Below are 13,529 nucleotides of genomic sequence, written 5' to 3'. Positions count from 1 at the left end.
AACACATGCCTTAGTTTCTCCCATCTTGGACATCTGATAGATACTGCAAACTTAAAATACTGATACCAAATTCATGATCTTCCCCTCAAAATCTGCTCAAACCAGTTTTCCACATCTCAGTTGATGGCAAATCCACCCTTCCAGTTACCCAGGCCACAAACGGTGGAGTCCTGATGCTTGACTTCTTTCTCCCAAAGTTGACATTCAATGTGCCTGAGAATTATGTTGGGGCTACCTTGAGAATATTCCAGAATATGATCAGTTATCACAACTTCTGCTATCCATCGGATCCAAAACAGCATCATCTCTCACGGAACTCATCTCCATGTTTCTACCTTTGCCCACCCCCACTGCCAGTCTATTCTCAACACAGCAATTTCAGTGATCCTTTTACAATGTAAGTCAGGTCATGTTAATCCTTTCTGAAGACCCCCAGGGCCACTGATTCTGATTTTTCTCAGGATAAACCTACAGTCTAACTGTCTCCTGAGCTGTACATGACTCTGCCCCTTCTTACCCTCTGGCCTTACCCCCTGCACTCCCTTTTTCCCTCTCCATTCAAGCCACACTGGTCTCTTCACAGTTTCTTGAATACAAGACAGGCTCTGTCTCTCTCTCTCTTTTCTTTTTTTTTTTGCTAAAGAAGACTCACCATGAACTAAAATCTGTTGCTGATCTTCCTCTTTTTTTTTATGTGAGCTGCCACCGCAGCATGGCCACTGACAGATGAGTGGTGTGGTTCCATGCCTGGGAACCGAACCCAGACTGCTGAAGTGGAGCACGCTGAGCTTTAACCACTAGGCCATCGGGGCTGACTCGACAGGCTCCCTCTTGATTAAAGCCTTTGCACTGGCTGTTCTTTGCCTGTTAGGCCCTTACCCAAGCTATCTATGTTTTTCTTCTTCCATTTAATTCTGGGATCTACTCAGATGTCACCTTCTCAGAACTCTGTCTGTATAAAAGAGCAACTTTCTTGTCTGCTCCCTCTGTTTCTTTACTCCTCTTCTTCTTTTAAAATATTATAACTTTCAGATATAATATCTGTGTGTTAATTTGTGTATATATTTTTTGTCTTCTCTCACTAAAGTGTCATCTCTATGAGGCTAGAGGCCTAGTTTTTATTTACTCATTATTCCTTGCACCTAGAAAGATTCTTGGAGTATGGTAAACATTCAGTTAAAAAAATTTCTTATTCAATCACTCAATATATACATATTGGTGTAATATCTGGAAAGATACATGAATATCCTTAGTCTCCTTTGGAGGGGAGGACTAAGCTAGAAGATAGACCTACCCATGGTGGTGGCACCTGTGACCCCAGCCCACTCAGAAGTGGTGATGATGCCCACAAACATGGTACCACCAGCAGTGTTGGTGACAGCAACCCCAGAAAAGCCAGGAACAGCAGCAGAGGCAGCATGAGCGACTCCAGTCCCCCTAGTCACAGCAGCACTTGAGGCTGCAAAGAGCGAGTTAGCAATGGCAGTAGAGCCTGTGACCCCAGTCCCCCCAGCTAGAACAGTGCCTGCAACCCTGGCCCACCACCTGTGGCAGTAGCACCTCTGGACCAAACATCCTCGCGTGTGGCAGGGTGCCCATGTCCTTGGATCCTGCCCCACCCTCTCCCTCCTCCCACTGTAGTGGGGGAACCCATGGCCCAGGTGACCCTGGAATCAGCAGAGGGACTAGACAGCCTGGGGAGCTCAGTGGTGATGCCTGAGATTGCAGTGACACCAGCAGCAGCAAAGCACCAGCAACCTTGGAGGCACAAGCGGCACAACAAGGGCACCAGGAACACCACTGAAAGAGGCAGTGGAGGGTGGAAAGCACAGCCATTCAAATACAACCAGAAGCATCTCAGAATCAAAGTACACAAAGCCCTACCTAAATAAGAACCGTACGCACTACTAGAAATGCACCAGCAGAAGAACAACTCATCAAGCACCATGGAAAAATATGGTAACACGTTATCACAAAAAGAAAACAACAACTCTCCAGAAACCAAACTTGAAGTTATGGAAGATTGCAGTCTAGCCAATACAGAATTCTAAATAGCTGTCATCAAGAAACTCAATGAGCTACAAGAAAACTCAGCAAGACAGCTCCTTGAGCTCACGAATAAAATCAATAAACAGAAGGAGTACTTTATCAAAGAGATTGAAATTCCAAAAAAGAACCAAACAGAAATTCTGTAGCAGAACTCAAAAAATGAGATGAACAAGACAGTAGAAAACATTGGAAATAAAGCACACCATATGGAAGTGAAAATTAGCGAACTCAAAGATAGAAACTTAGAAATAGAGGTAGAAGACAAGAGAGAAATAAGATTTAAATAAAAATGAAAAATTAACAAATTCTGTGAGAAATATCCAACTCCATTAGCACAATACCCTCAAGCTTTATCCATGTTGCAAAGGGCAAGATTTCATCTTTTTTTATGGCTGAGTAGTATTCCATTGTGTACATATACCACATCCTCTTTATCCATTTGTCCCTTGATGGGCACTAGGGTTATTTCCAAGTCTTGGCTATTGTGAATAATACCACAATGAACATAGGTGTGTATATATCTGTACCTATTCGTGTTTTCATGATCCTTGGATAAATACCCAACAGTGGGATAGCTGGATGATATTGTAGTTCTATTCTCAGTTTTTTGAGGAATCTCTATACTGTTTTCCATAGTGGCTGCATCGATTTGCATTCCCACCAGAGTGTTTGACACTTTCCTTCTCTCCACATCCTGTCTGACGCTTGGTGTTTCCTATCTTGTTAATTACAGCCATTCTGGTGGGAGTAAGGTGATAGCTCATTGTAGTCTTGATTTGCATTTCCCTGATAGTTAATAATGTTAAACATCTTTTCATGTGCCTGTTAGCCATGTGTATCTCCTCTTTGGATAAGTGTCTGTACAGATCTTTTGTCCATTTTTTAATTGGGCTGTTAGCTTTTATGTCATATCATTCTTTGAGAATATTATATGGCAACCCTCATACTTGACCACCATTATTTCTGAACACCTTCATAACTGATCATCCCTTTATCAGACCAGCCTCATGTCTGACAACCCTCATAACTGATCACCCTCATATCTCACCAACTTCATATCTGTTCACACTCATATCAGACCACCTTCATGTCTTACCACCCTCATATCTGGTCTCCATTATATCTGACCACTATCACATCAGGTCACCCTCATATCTGATCACCCTCAGTATATGATCCCCCTCATATAAGACCAACCTCATAAGTGGACCCCCTCATATATGTTCACCCTTATATCTGACAACTCTTGTATCAGACTACCCTCATATCTTCTCACATTAATATCTGATTGCCCTCATAACTGTTCCTTCTAACACATGACGATGCTAATATCTGACCATCTTCAGACCTGATCACCCATATATCTGAATCCCCTCATATTTCATCACCCCCCTATGTACCCAACATCCTATCAGATCACCCTCATATACGATAGTCCTTAATATCTGATCAGCCTTGTATCTGATTTCCATCATATCTGACTACCTCATATCTGGCCAGCTCGATTTCTGACCAACAATATTTGTGACAAACCTCACATCTGACCACCCAGATATTAGATCACCCTCATATCTGTCCGCCATCATGTCTGTCCACTGTCAAAACTGATCATCCTCCTATTCGACCACTCCTAAATTATCACTCTCACATATGACCACCCACATATATGACTACTCTCATATATAACCACCCTCATACCTGGCATCCTTAATATACAACGACTCTCGTATCTGACCACCCTCATATCTGCCCACCCACATATCTGGCCACCCTGATATCTGACCATCCTCATATATGGCCATCATCATATCTGATCACCTTTATCTGACCAACAACATATCTGACCATCCTCGTATCTGGCCACTCTCAATTCTGACAATCCCTTTATCTGCCAACCCTCATATTTTACCACTCTGATGTCTGATCACACTCATCTGATCACCCTCTTATCTGACTACACTCATATCATATCATCCTCATTTCTGATCAACCTCGTATCTGTCCACCCTCATGTCTGGCCAACCTCATATTTGGAAAGTCAGATATCTGACAAGCCTCACATCTGATCAACCTGATATCTGACCACTCTTAAATGTGATCACCCTCATATCTGAAAACGCTGATATATGAACACCTGCATATCTGTTTGCTCTCATATAAGATCGTCCTCAATATTGGACCACCCTCATATCTGGTCCCATTCATATGTGACAAAATTCATATCTTATCACCCTTATATCTGACCAACCTCACATTTGACCACCCTCATATCTCATCACCCTCAGTTCTTTTCTTTTTTTTTTTAATTTTTGGTTTATTGTAGCAGCATTGGTTTATAACATTGTATAAATTTCATGTGTACATCATTATACTTCTATTTCTGAGTAGATTACATAATGTTCACCACCCAAGTGCTAATTACAACCCATCACCACACACATGTGTCTAATTATCCCTTTCGCCCTCCTCGCTCCCCCGTTAACCTCTGTTAAACAACAATCCAATCTCTATCACTATGTGTTTGTTGCTGTTATTATCTACTACTTCATGAGTGAGATCATATGATATTTGACCTTCTCCCTCTGACTTATTTCACTTTGCATAATACCCTCAATGTCCATCCATGTTGTCACAAATGCTGGATTTCATCGTTTGCTATGGCTGAGTAGTAGTCCGTCGTGTGTATACACCACATCTTCTTTATCCACTCGTCCCTTGATGGGCACTTAGGTTGCTTTCAAGTCTTGGCTATTGCGAATAAAGCTGCAATGAACACAGGGTTGCATGTATCTTTACACATTGTTGTTTTCAAGTTCTTTGGATAAATACCCAGCGGTGGAATAGCTGGATCATATGGTAGTTCTATCCTTAATTTTTTGAGGACTCTCCATACTGTTTTCCATAGTGGCTGCATCAGTTTTCACTCCCACCAGCAATGTATGAGAGTTCCCTTCTCTCTACATCCTCTCCAACATATCTGACCACCTTCATATATGTCAACCCTCATATCTGATCACCCTCTTCTCTGGCCACCCTCTTATCTGATCACTCTTGTAGATGACCACCCTCATATAAGATCACTCTCATATATGATGTCCCTCAATATCTGATCACACTCCTCTTGGACCACTCTCATATCTGTTCACTCTTATATCTGACCCTACTCATATCAGACCACCCTCACATCTTCCCATGGTAATATCTGACCACCCTCATATCTGTTCTCACCAATATCTCATGATGTTCATATCTGGCCATCTTCAGATCTGATCACCTGTATATCTGAAAACCCTCATATCTGATCACACCCATATCAGCCCTCCATCAAAGCAGATCACATCGTATACAATTGTCTTGAATATCTGATCACCCTCATGTCTAATCCCAGTCAGATATGGCCACCCTCCTATCTGATCACTATTACTGACCACTCTCCTATCAAACCACCCACATACTTTGCCAACCTCATATTTCATAACGCTTTTCTCTGAACAAATTTATATCTGACCACATTCACATCTGACCACCATCATAACTGATCACCCTCACATATGATCACCTTCAAATCAGAACACAATCACTTCTGATCACCCTCACATATGACCACACTTATATCTGGCAACTCACTTACCTGATCACGCTTATTTCTGATAGCTCATATCTTATTACACTCATATCTCATCACACTCATATCTGTCCACTCTGATATCCTTCTAACCTCATATCAGGAAACACTGATTCCTGAATACCGTCTTATCTGATCGCCCTCATAGCTAAACATCAATATTTATGCACCCTTATATGTAATCTCCCTCATATGTGGAAACACTAATATCTGTTCACACATACATATGACCAACCTCCTATCTGACCAACCTCATATCTTCTCACAATCATATCAGATCACTCGTATATCTGATCACCCTCATATCTGGCAACCGTCATATCTGGCCACCTTTGTTTCTGAGCACCATTATATCTGACAGCCCTCATATCTGACTACCCAGTTATCGGGTCACCATCGTATCAGACCAACATCACTTCTGACCACCATCTTATCTGATGACCATCATATTTGATCACCTTCCTATAGGACCACCCTCATATATGACCACCCACATATATGATCACACTCATATCTGGCCACCCTCATACCTGACCACCCTAATATACAATCCCTCTCATATCTGATCACCCTCATATCTGACCACCCTCATATGAGTCAACACTCTTATCTGACAACCCTCAAATCAGATCACAATCATATTTAATCACCCTCATATCTGAGCATGCTCACATGTGACCACCCTTGTGTGGGACCACTCTCATATCTGCCCACACTCATATCTGGCCGCCCTGATATCTGACCATCCTCGTATATGGCCACCATCATATCTGATCGCCTTTATGTGATCATCTTACCTCACCACCCTCATATCTGGCCACCCTCATTGCTGATGACCCCTTTTCTGACAACACTCATATCTTATCACCCTGATATCTGATTACACCCATCTGATCACCCTCTTATCTGATTAAATTCATATGTGATCAACATCTTGTCTGGTCGCCCTCATATCTGTCCACCCTCATGTCTGGCCGTCCTCATATCTGGACAGTAAGATATCTGATATAACTCACATCTGATCCCCCTCATATCTGACCACCCTCAAATGTGATCACCCTCATATCTGAAAACCCTGATATCTGACCATCCTCAAATCTCTTTGCTCTCATATCTGATCGCCCAATATCTGATCATCCTCACATCTGACCCCCTTCATGTTTGGACACCCTCATATCTGATCATCCTCATATTTGCCCTACCTCTGATCTGGCCAACCTTACATGTGGCCCCCCTCATATCTGACAACCTTCATATCTGATTACCCTCATGTCTGACCAACCTCATATCTGATCACACTCATATCTGACCACCCACATATGTGAGCCTGCTCATATTTGACCACCCTCAGTTCTGACCGCCCTCCAATCTGACCAGCCTTATATTTTACCACATTCATATCTGATCACCATCTTTTCTGATCTCCCTCACATGTGACCAGCCTCATATCTGACCAACCTCATGTCTGATCACAGTCCTTTCAGACATCCCTCATACCTAACCTCTCTCTTGTCCTATCAGACTCATATCTTATCAACTTCACACCTGATAACATTCTTCTCTGACCACCCTCATACCTCGCCACTTTTATATCTAATCACGATTATTTTTGACAACCATGATATCAGATCATCCTCATATCTGACCATCCTCATATCTGACCAACATCATATCTGATCTCCGTATAATCTGATTACCCTCATATCTGATCACCCTTGTCACTGAGATACCTCATATCTCCTCACACTCATATCTGACCACTCTCCTATCTGTTAACCCTCATATTTGATCACACTCATATGTGATCACCCTCCTATTTGATCACTCTCATGTCTCTCCACACTCATATCTGGTCACCAACATATCTGATACTATTCGATACGTGATCACCCTCATGTCTAATCACACTCATATCTCACCACCCCAATATCTGATAACTCTCTTATGTGACCACCCTCATATCTGTTCACCATCTTTTCTAACCACACTCATATCTGATCTCCTTCATATCTGTTTGCCCTCAATATCTGACAACACTCTTATCTGACCACACTCATATCTGATCACTGTCATATATGTCCACCCTCAATTTGCTATCAACTTCATATCTCATCACCCTAATATCTGAGGACCCTCATATTGGATCTTCCTCATATCTGAATCACCTTCATATATGACCACCCTCATAAATGACCACTTCACACATGGCCACTCTCATTTCTTACCACCTTCATATCTGACCACCCATATATCTGACCACCCCCCTCATATCTGACAACCTTCGTATCTGACAACCTCATGTCTGGCCAGCCTCATGTTTGATCACCCGTATAGGTGATCAGGCTCATATCCTATCATCCTGAATATCAGACGACTGTCATAGCTCATCTCCCTCCTGTCTGACCTCCCTAATATCTAATCACCATCTGAATTGACCACCTCATATCTGACCACCTTCATGACTGACCACCCTCATATTTGATCATCCTCATATCTGATCACATTCATATATCACCACCCTCATATAAGATCACCCTCATATGTGAAATCCCTCATATCTGACCACTCTCATATCTGATCACGATTTTATCTGACCTCTTCATATCTGATCATCCACATATCTGTTCTCCCTCAATGACTGATCACCCACATATCAGACCACCGTCGTATATGACCACCCTCATATAGTCTCAAACTCTTATTGGAAAACCCTCCTATCTGAACTCACACTTGTCTGTCCACCCTCATATCTTTCCAACTTCATATCTGATCACAATTTTATCTGGCATCCCTTATATCTGATCACCTTCATATCTGACCACAGTCATATCTGATCACCATCCTGATTAGTGTTATATCTGACCACTCTCATTTCTAATCACCCACATATAAGTTACCAATAAATATCTGATCACCCACATATCTGATCACCATTTTATGTAATCACCCTCATATCTGACCACACTCATATCTGGCTACCCTAATATCTGATCATCCACATATATGAACACCCTCATATTTTTTCTCCCCCATATCTGATCAACCTTCATCTGATTGACTTCAATCTGATCACCCTAATATTTTATTACACTCATTTATGTTCACCTTAATAGCTGACCACCCTCATATCTGGCCATTCTTATATCTGGCCAACCTCATATCCGACCACCCTCATGTCTGTCTGCTCTCTTATCTGAATCACAATTATTTCATCACCCTAATATCCGACCATCCTCATATCTGGCCACCCACACATCTTATGACCCTTATAACCGACAACCTTCACAACTCATCACCCTCATGTCTGACCACCCGCATATCTTGCCACATTCATATCTGATCACCCTTATATCTGACAACCATCATATCTGATCATCGTCCTTTCTGACCACCCACATTTCTGATCACACTCATATCTGCCCAACCCTCATATCTGGCCCCCTTTCATAAATAACACCCTGATATCTGATCACCATCATACCAGACCACCCTCATATATTACCAGCATCAGGTCTAACCACCCTCCTGTCTGATGATCCTTATATCTGACTATCCTCATGTCTGATCGCCCTCATATCTGATTACCCACATGTTGGACCACCTCATATCTGATCACCATTATATTAGACCATCCTCATAGGTGTCTAACATCATATCAGACCAAACTCATATCTTATCACCCTTTTAAGTGATCAGCCTTATTTCTGAGGCTGACAACCCTCATATCTCATCACCCTAATATATGACCACATCATATCTGATAACCTTCATATCTCATCCTCGTCTTATATGATCACTCTAAAATAATATCAGTCCCATACCTGTCCCCCCTCATACCTGATCGCCCTGATATCTGATAAATCTCGAATCTAACCACCCTCATAGCTGATCACCCTTATATCAGACCATCCTCATACACGATCAACATCATATCAGGCCACAGTCGTATCTGGCCATCATTGTAAGTGATCACCCTCATTTCTGACCACCCTCATATCTCATGACCCCTATAACGGATAGCCATCATAAATCATCAATCATATATGACCTTAGTCATATCTGATAACCCTCATTTATGATCACACTCATATATGATGAACATAAATTCTTGCCACTCTCATATCTGTCCACCCTCATATGTGATCACTCTCATGTCTGATCGCCATTAGTATGAGATGACCCTCATATCAGATTCTCCTCATATTTGACCACCCTCATAACTGATCACCATCTTATATGACCACTCTCATATCTGATCACCCTTAGATCTTATTGCTCTCCATATGTGATCACCCTCATATCTGCCCAGCCTTATATCTTCACACATTCATAACTGATCACCTTCATATGATCATCCTCATATCTGGCCACCTTCATATCTGATTACCCTTCTATCTGAACAACTCATTTCTAATCACCCTCATATCTGATGACACTCATAGGTGGTCAACCTCATATCTGGACACCATCGTATCTGGCCACCCTCATATCTGATCAGCGTCATATCTTACCACCCTCATACCTGATCATCCCCGGTTAAGATCACCTTCAATATCAAATAGCCCTCAATATGTGGTCATCCTCATTTCTGATCACCCTCATATTTGACCACCATCATATCTGATCCCTATCATATCAGATAGCCCTCAATATGTGATGACTCTCCAATCTGATCACCCTCATTTCTGACCACACTCATATCTACTCACCCACTTTTGCTACAACAATCCTATCCGAGGACCCTCATATCTGACAACCCACATATCTGTTCAGCCTCTTATGTGATCATCCTCCATATGTGGTCACCCTCATATCTGACCACCCTCATATATGTTCACCCTCGATATCTATTCACCCTCACACCTGACCACTCTCATATCTGGCAACCCTAATATCTAATCATGACTATATGATCACCCTCATATCCGATCACCCTCATAACTTACCTCCATTATATCTGAACACCCTCATATCTGATCACCCTCATAGCTGACGACCCTCATATCTGATAACCCACATTTCTATCCTCATATCTAACCTCTCTCATATATGACCACTCTCATATGTGACCACCATCTATATTGTCAAGTTCATATGTCATCACCCTTATAACTGACCATCCTCATATGTCATCACCCTTATATCTGACCACCCTCAAAGCTGACCACTCTCATATCAGGCCACCCTTGTGCCTGCCCACCTTCATAAATGATCAGTTTATAACTGATCACCCTCATATCAGACGCCCCTCATATCTGTCCACTCACATACGTGATTACCATCATACCTCGCAACTGTCCTATCTGATCACCCTTGTATATAATCACTCTCAATTCCTACCAGCCTAATATATGATTGTACTCAATATCTGATCACTCTGATATCGGATCACCCTCATATCTGACCACCCTCATAACTTATCACCATTATAACTGACCACATTCCTATATGATCAGTCTATCTGATCACCATCCAGATCTGATCACAATCATATCTGATCACCATCGTAATGCTCCCCATTCCTATTTGACAGCCATCAAATCTGACTACCCTCATATCTGGCCAACCTCATATCTGATCACCCTCCTATCCAACTACCCTCATATGTGAACATACTCATATATGAGCAAAATTAAATTTTGCCACTCTCGTATCTTGTCAACATTATTTATGACCACACCCATATCTGATCACCATCGTATCTGAATACCCTCAATATCCGATCACCCTCATTTCTGACAACCCTCATATCTGGCCACCCGCAGATCTGATCACTCTGGTATCTGACAATCCTCATATCTGACCAACCTCAAATCAGATGACACACATATCTGATCAACCTTTTATCTGACGACCCTCAAATCTGGCCACCCTCTGATATGATCACCCTGATATCTGACAACTTTCATATCTGATCACATTCATATGTGATCACACTCCTATCTGGTCAGCCTCATATCTGATCAGACTCATAACCCACCAGCCTCATATCTGGCAACACTCATATCTGGTTACCCTGATATCTGACATCGCTTATATGTAATCACCCTCATATCTGATCATCCTCATATCTGGCCAGACCAATATTTGACCCCCCTCATATCTGGCCAACCAGATATCTGATCATTCTGATATCTGAAACAATCATATCTGATCGCTGTCATATATGACTACACTCTTATCAGGCAAGCTTCATAACTGACCACCATTTTATATGATCACCATTGTATCTTACCACACTCATTTCTGACCACCCTCATATCTGAACACCATCATATCTGTTCACCATAATATCAACTCACCCTCTATATCTGATCATGTTCAAATCTGGCCTCATTCATATCAGATGACCCTCATATCTGACCACACTTTTATTTGACAAACCTCATATCTATTCACCCTCATATATGGTCACCCTCATATGTGAACACCCTCATATCAGACCACCCTCATACCCAAACACCCTAATATCACTTCACACTCACATCTGATCACCCTCACATATGATCACCCAAATATCTGGCTGCCCTCATATCTGACTGCCCTCATATCTCTCCAATGTGATCACCTTTATCTGATCAATCTCATATCTCATCACCCTCATATTGATCAGCTTCATATCTGATCACCCTAATGTCTGATCATGCTCATATCTGACCACCCTTATAACTGATTACCCTCATATATGATCAGCCTCATATCTGACTACCATCGTATCTACCCTCGTATAATACCAGCCTCATATCTGATCACCATTATGTCTGACATTCCTCATTTCTGAATGACTCTTTCATGAACTACACTCTTATATGATCACCCCCATAGCTGATGACCCTTCTATCTGCACATCATCATATCCTATCACCTTTATATCGGGACACCATCATATCTGTCACCCTTATAACTGACATCCCTCATATCTGATCATCCTCATGTCTCATTACTATAATACTTCTCCACCCTCATATCTAGGCAACCTTTATCTGATCACCCTCTTATCTGGCCACACACATATCTGATCACCCACATATCTGATCGCCATCAATATATGATCAACCTCATAACTGAAAAACCTCAGATCTGACCACCCTCATATACATCACACTCATAATTGGTCGTGCTTCATAAATGACCACACTCCTATCTGATCACACTCAATCTGATCGCTGTCAGTGTCTGATCAACCTCATATCTGACAACTCTCATATCTGACCACCCTCATGTCAGAACACCATCATATCTGATCCCTCCTTGATATCTGATCAAACTCAAATCTGACCTCCCTCATACTACACCACCATCATATATAGTCGCCTTTATATTTGCTCACCCACATATTGGATCACCCTCATATCTGACCGCCCTCAAATCTGAACACCCTCATATATGATCGCACTCATATCTGAACAATATCATATCTGAGTACCCTCATATCTGGCCATGCTCAGATCTGATCCCCCTCTTATCTGACAACAATATCTCATCACACTTATGTCTTGCTGACAATACTCATATCTGATCATCCTCGTAGGTTATCACAGTCATTCTGTTCACCCTCATATCTGATCACTCTCATATCTTTTCACCCTCATATGTGCTAACCCTCATATCTGATCACCTTTGTATCTGATTGACCTCAATATCTGAACACCTTCATATCTGGCGTGGGAGACCAAAATTGGCCACCGTGAAATATATCCCTTTACCTTGATTATTTTTGCTTACAGGACGTTTGACCTCCCCCAAACTCCTTAAAGAATTAAACATAGAAGACTTGTTCAAGTAAGGAGTTACTATCATACGATAGCTGTACTATAATGTAAAATAAATGTTACAATAGAAAAGACGCCAACAA

This window comes from Diceros bicornis, assembly GCF_020826845.1.
Source record: "Diceros bicornis minor isolate mBicDic1 chromosome 30 unlocalized genomic scaffold, mDicBic1.mat.cur SUPER_30_unloc_3, whole genome shotgun sequence".
In the NCBI taxonomy this organism is placed as follows: Eukaryota; Metazoa; Chordata; class Mammalia; order Perissodactyla; family Rhinocerotidae; genus Diceros; species Diceros bicornis.
The sequence above is the reverse complement of the archived record's forward strand: the minus strand, read 5'-3'. Positions refer to the sequence as shown.